Consider the following 6,732-nt stretch of genomic DNA (forward strand, 5'->3'; position numbering starts at 1 on the left):
CCCTCAACCCGTTTTGCTTTGGGCTTAGCCAAGGGCTTCTTTCATGATTTCGAATTTCCCTTCTTCTCTTCGTCCTCCGCTCTTCACTGAGTAACTGAATCAAGCCCTCTTCCAAGGGTTGTGCGCTGTTACAGGTTGAATTGTGTCCCTGAAATTTAGATAGTGAAGTCCTAAGGTCCTGCACCTCATTCAGAAATAAGGTCATTGCAGAGTAATTAATTAAGATGAAGTCACACTGGAGCAGTGTGGTCTCTAATACAATATGACTGGTGTCCTTCTAATAGGGGACATTTAGATGCAGGTGCACACAGGTGGGGAGGGAGAATGATGGGTGTGGGTGATGATGGGTGAGGGAGATGGGGTGATGCTTCCACAAGGCAAGGCACGCGGAAGACTGCCAGCAAGGCACCCGAAGTCAGGAGAGAGGGAGGAACAGGTTGTCTCTCATGGCCCTCAAGAACAGCCAACCCTGCTGACACCTTGACCTTGGACTTCTGACCTCCAGAATTGTGAGACAGTGAAAGTCTGTTAGCTGGGTGTGGTGGTGCATGCCTGTAATCTCAGTCCTGTGGGAGGCTGAGGCAGGAGGATTGCAAGTTCAAGACCTGCTTTCGCAAGTCTCTTTCAGAAGAAAAAGAAAGGAGAATAAAAGGAAAGAAGAAAGGATGGAAAGAAGGAAGAGTTGAGTGATTTTGATTGTAAATGCCACGAAGGAGTGGCATTTCTATAATTGGCCTGTGCACCCTGCTGTATTCCCACTGCCTGGCATGGCTCCTGGCATACCATGTGTTTCCCACGCGTAGCTGCTGGATAAATGGCCGAGTACCTTGTCTTCAACTGAGGACACCAGTAAGCTTCCATTAGACTCCTCCTGTGTGCCCAGGACACCTTCTGAGGGCTGGGCGGTGGACAGGGCGTGTGCCATCCCTACCCAGTGTGTCCTGGCAGAGTATCATCTCCTGTGGGCCTGTGGGAGCTGGAGGTTGGGTGAAGTGGGTGCTTTATCAGGGGTTAGGAAATGCAGTGTGGAGCCTCAGGCAGCCATTAGCTTGGTGGAGGGGGAGCTTAGGGTCACGGCTTGTCAGAGTCTCCTTGGTTCACTTGCACTCGCTCCAGGTAGGAGCCACTGGCCCCTTTGCCCACCATGAGGGACTTTCTTGCCCCCTGGCCATTGAGCCCCAGGACCTCAGGGCTCAGGGATCATTCCCTTCTCCGGGAAGCGTCTGCATCCTTGTCTCTGATCTGTGCTGACCCCCAAGGTCTGGGCTTTGCACACGAGGGAGATGGAGCTTTGGTCATGGGGTAGATCTGGCACCTTTGAATTGCTGCCAGATTGGGGAGGACCTCGGTGATCATTGAGTCTACCGCAGGGCCAAGTGGGCAGGTGAGGGCACAGAGGCCCGGAAAGGGAAAGTGACCTGTCCAAGGCCACACGCGGCTCAGGGTCGGAGCACAGGGAGGGCCATTCCTTGCCTGGGGCTTAGGGTTCAAACTTTCTTTAAGGAGGGAGGGGCTGAGAAACTGCTGAGCTTAACAGGGAGCCAGGACGTTTTCCTTTCCTTTCTCTTTCTTTCCCCTCCACTAAAACCAGAGTCTGAAGTGCTTGCTTTTCAAACGCATTCAAGGCTCTCTGTGCCTCCTGCCATCTCGGGTCCCTTCCCTCAAGCTTCTTAGTGCTGCCCCACATCCTCAGGCTGACACCCTGATCCCTTAGCCCTCTGATGGCTGCACACGTGCCGAGTCGCTGGGCCCCCGCACAACCGAGGTATGTACATGTGCCGTGCACACATGTTCACCTGTGGACAGCACACATCACACACGTACAGACACGCACACAAGCTGATATGAGCTGACCCACGGAGGCCTGAGTCCCCGGCAGGGCCCGAAGACCAAGAGTTGAGGTCTCTGAAGATCCCGAGGTTCAGGAAGCCACACCCAGGGGTCTTTCTCCTCCCAGCTCTCCCAGTCATGTTGGCAGCTGGCGGGTAGACATGCAGCCCCTTCCCATCCTCTGCACAGGGCACGATAAGCTGATGGGGGAGACTGACATCCCTTGCTGGCCTTTGTATTCTCTGGCCAGGCTCCTTCATGCCCAGGACCCAGTGTCTCCAGCGAGCTGTTGGCTGGTGCTTCTAACAGGTGCCACTAAGAGAGCTCGACCTGTGCAGCTGGACCCAGCCCCCAGCGTGTGTGCAGCCAGTGGGCACAACACCGGGCAGACCGTCCTGTCCTTGGGAATGGTCATGGTGGCTCCACCTGGGGACCTTTCTCCAGGGGGAGAGCCCCAGGGGGAGACCTGGTGACCTCTCACCTGACCTTTATGAGCTGAGGCTGTGTCTGTTGTCAGAAAGATGACTAAGAAATCCCCGACATATGGTATCATCAGCATTATGATCGGAGAAACAACACCTACAAAATCTATTATTCATTAAGTGTAACCAATATATAATTTAAAACAGTGGGTTTTGTCAAATAATGTTAGGTCAGCATAATTTTCTGCCTATTACTAATATCTATAACATCTTTGCCTTAGTCAGCTCTATTTAAATATGCAATCATTTACAGCTTTTGAGAATATTTCTGTGCATTCCCAATTTCCAATATTCAACTACGACAAATTTTATGCTGACATCAATAGCAAACTATTAAAGACAGTATTTCATTATTGGTTTTTCATCCCCAAAGTTATTTACAATTATATACTAAGCACTAATATTAAAGGAAACCATTTAAATGAGGTGCTATCTACTTTAACAATATGTCTGTCACAGAATGAGATTGTGTTTAAAGATTTTATCAAGAAATGGTTGTTTGCTGAGGTTATGTTTTGTCCATGAAATATGCATTTCATATCTCTTTCATTTCATTAACATAATTTAATTTGTGCTTTGCATTTTGTGCATAATACATATTTGATTTACAAAACAAATATTTCCATTAGAAAATGAATTTCATGCAGGCAAAAAAGCAGAACCAAATGATGTATTGAAGGAAAATAAGAAGAAATGAAATGCATTTTCTCAGTCTATTAAAAAATCTATGGCATTGACAGAAAGTGCACTTAGTGCTACATTTAAAAAATAGCACATATGTCAATGTATTAACAAATAGAATTGGAAATACAAATATTTCCCTATATCAAGCCAAGAATCTCTTTATTTTAATTGAGTTGATTTAAAAGCCCAACTACAATTTAATTTTTATTTCATGATGTGGTGCTGGGGCCGATGCCGTTGAAGCTGTGTGGGGTTGGCGGTTGATGGAAGAAGATAGTTTACCTTAAAAATGGCTTTTATTGACAATGGAGAGCCATGGTTGAATGGGAGGCAAATGGGAAGCCGGCCTTTTGTGATCTGGGAGCTGGGAGGGGACAAGCTGCAGGCTCCAGCAGCTCCTTGTTCTCTGACTTCTGTGCTGTGCCCTCCCAGACCCCTTTAACCCCCGTCCAGGGCTGCCGGGCTGCTCAGGGTCCCAGGAGGATGTGAGTGTGAGCCTGCTTGGTCTCCACATGGAACAGAGGCCCTGGAGTTAGGGAGATGCAGGATGTCAGGACCAAGCATCCCCAAGAGATCCATGGGACCCTGCTCCCTTGCAGCCCACAGGGAATCCTTCTCCCCACCAGGATGGTAACCCAGTATGTTGGGGACCAGTATATCCCCCAGTAAGAGCCCTTTAAACATTACTGAAAGGTGGCAGGTTGGGCAGGTGTTGGAGACTCCAGGTCGTGGGGTGGCGGAAGAGGGCAGGAGCCCCACCCATAAGCCCAGGACCACTTCCCTCACTCCGTCCACTCCCGCCCCACAGTCCTGGCCTCTGCTCAGCTTAGGGGAGCAAAAGGTGCTGATTCTTTAGGAGAGCAGTAGGGGCGGGGCCTGCAGCCCAGCACCTCAACTTCCCATTGGGAAGCTGGAGCCCAGAGAGGGCTGCACTGTGCGGTAAGTGTGTGTCTGGGTTTTCTGCACTGGCAGCCACATCTCTGTTCCACTTCCTCCGTCTGACAGCCTTTCCCATAGACCCCCACTGCACATCCCAGCCTTACTCATATCCTCCAACCTTGGGCCCCTAGGACACAGAATGTGAGACATGTGATACCCACAGGGTGCAGCCATCTCAAGACGGGCTCAGCCCTCCCCCCATACTGGGGACTGAACCCACGACTTTCACACTGAGCTACACCCAAGCCCTTTCTATTTTTTTGACTTCTGAGACAAAAAGGCAAAGCAGCCCTGGTTCTGAGCTGAGACTTCCAACTAGAAGGTCACAGCACACACCTGTGGCCATGGGACATCATGCGATGTCACGGGCAAGGCTGTGGGCACTGAGGAGTGCTGTCCTGTGCTCCTGCTCCCACACAGCTGCTAAATAGAAACATCCTTTTTCTTTTAACCCCAAGAATCGCAAGCTGCTTTGAGAGAGAAGAAATCAGCATAGGAACCAAGAAGCTGGGTGTCCACAGGGAGAGGAGAGGAGGTGCCAAGGGCTGGTCAGGGCAGCCTGGGGCACAGGGCCACATTGGCACTGCTGGCATCTGTCCTGGGTCCAAAATGCCCAGAGCACCCTCTGATGTCACAACTAGGGCTCCTGACGCCAGCCAGCACCCTGCCTGGGGTGGGGAGAGGAGGAACAGAGGTGGCCTCTGAGCCCCCGTGGTCTCTGCTGTACGGCCCCTGAGCTGTGGAGATCCTGGCACAAGACTGGCCCTGCTCTCTTGGTCTTGCCCAGCACACATCCATGCAGGACTTCCCTTTCTCTGCATGGGCTTTCTCACCCACAGTGCAGCCTCTTCATAGGAGGAGAGAGCTGTGAGGAGGCTTTTGGGGCCAGCCAAGGGCTGTGCATGGAGGTGGCTGCAAGGACAGAGCCAGGTGTCCCAGCTCCCAGTGTCCTCAGTAGTGTGAGCACGGGGATGTGCTAACGCAGGAAGTCAGCTCCCCTCCAGCTGGGGTATTGGAAAGACCGCCCCAGAAGAGCAGTCAGGTCGTCAGGTCGTATCAGAAGCACAGCTTTCTGTCTCCAGCAGGTCCAGAAGGGAAGGGCCACTACGCCTGCCTTCTTCAGGGACCCTTGGGCTGCAGGAGTCAGACTGAATCCCTACTTAGAAGGCCAGGGATCTGGTCCCAGAGAGGTTGCAAAGAGCATCTAGGGCAAGGACACGACCTGGGGCCAGGCCTCTCCCTGGGGACTCCGAGTCCTTGCACCTGTGGCCAGCAGGTGTACCTCCCCAGGGACCTGACATAGCACCATGGCCCTCTTCTACACACCCCTCGTGCACAACTGGTACATGTGCACCACTCTGCATAGCACATGGAGCTTATAGCCAAGGCCAGCAGCCTCTCTTCCTCCTCCCCTGCCTGATTCCAGCTCCCGGAGGGACCACTTCCTATTCTTTTAGCTATTCTAATTGTCCTTGCTGTTTTTGGTTACTGTTGCATTTTATTTTGCAATCGTACCATTACTAATTTATGCCAAATTTCTTGCCAGAACAGCAAACTCCTAACATGACTGTCAACATATTAGACTGCCTTCCATTTCCTTTTTTTTTTTTTCTCATGAGGACATCTATCTCATATCCCATTGCATTTAGGTCTGCTGGTTGTTCCCTAAAAGGAGGGCTCAGCTACTTGCTCTTCTTGTAACAGCAGCCTGGTTGTTGACTTTGCTTCCTGCTCTTCCTGCTCCCTACTCCATCCATGTCTTCTACAACCCACTCCAACCTGCTCTTCTCTCTGCTGTGTCCTACAAGGCTGTGTCTTTGTCTTTCTTGGTATTGGCCCTCATTTTGGTGGTGCATATCCTTCAGTGGCTTTCTGAGAAAAGGTGCTTGGAAAATAGTTTTTAAGACTTTGCATGCCTGAAATGTCATTTGTCCACTGTTCCTCTTGATCAACTTTTGGGCTGGATTTGAAATTTTAGGTTGAGATTATTTTCTCTCCCAAGGAAGAAGGCATGTCCCATGGTTCTTCAGATCCCAGAACGGCTCCCTTCCCTTCCCTTCCCTTCCCTTCCCTTCCCTTCCCTTCCCTTCCCTCTCTTCCTTTCCTTCTACTGGTGATCAAATCCAAGGGAACTCTACTTCTGAGCTATATCCCCTAGCCCATTTTTTTAAAAATTAAAAGACAAGCTCTTGCTAAGTTACTCAGGTGAGTCATGAACTAGAAATACTTCTGCCTCTGCCTCCCTAAGTGCTGGGATTTGGGGAGGCTTTTGAGAAGCCTGATGCCTATCCTAGTCTTTTGGGAAAAGTTTTCAATTAGCAATAATCGCACCTCGGATAACCTCATTGGCTACGATACTGCCACTGCACAAAGCTCCTGGTCTTTTGAATATGGTCTGTTTTGTCCTCTGAAAGATTTAAAGTCTCTCTTCATGTCTGCCCTTCTGAAATTCCACAATATATATATTTTTTTCTATCAGGAAACTCAGGTCACTTAACCACAGGCTATTTTCTTGAGTTATTTCCTTAAGGTACTCTACCTGATTTTTCTCAGTAGCATCTTTCTGGAACCATTGTTGGTCCTGTATTCACCTTCTAGACCTCCTATCTAGTGACTGCTTCCATCTATTTTCTCCTTTTTTTTTCTTTTTTTTTACTTTTGTGTTGTGCTTTCTAGGGGATTTCCTTAACTTCCGACCATGATTAGTATTTTGAAAAATTCTTTGTAATTTTTAAAGCTAGCTTGCCAGCCTTCCTTCCTCCCTCCCTTCCTCCCTCCCTCCCTCCCTTCCTCCCTT

The 6,732-nt window shown here is 49.8% G+C and overlaps 1 pseudogene; it reads right to left on the reverse strand.

Moving 5' to 3' along the window:
- Nucleotides 1-6,096: 6,096 nt before the first annotated feature.
- Nucleotides 6,097-6,310, reverse strand: LOC117287007 (annotated as a pseudogene).
- Between the last annotated feature and the right edge of the window lie 422 nt (nucleotides 6,311-6,732).

Source organism: Fukomys damarensis, unplaced genomic scaffold (genome assembly GCF_012274545.1).
Source record: "Fukomys damarensis isolate Sample0158 unplaced genomic scaffold, DMR_v1.0_HiC HiC_scaffold_19, whole genome shotgun sequence".
Classification (NCBI taxonomy): Eukaryota; Metazoa; Chordata; class Mammalia; order Rodentia; family Bathyergidae; genus Fukomys; species Fukomys damarensis.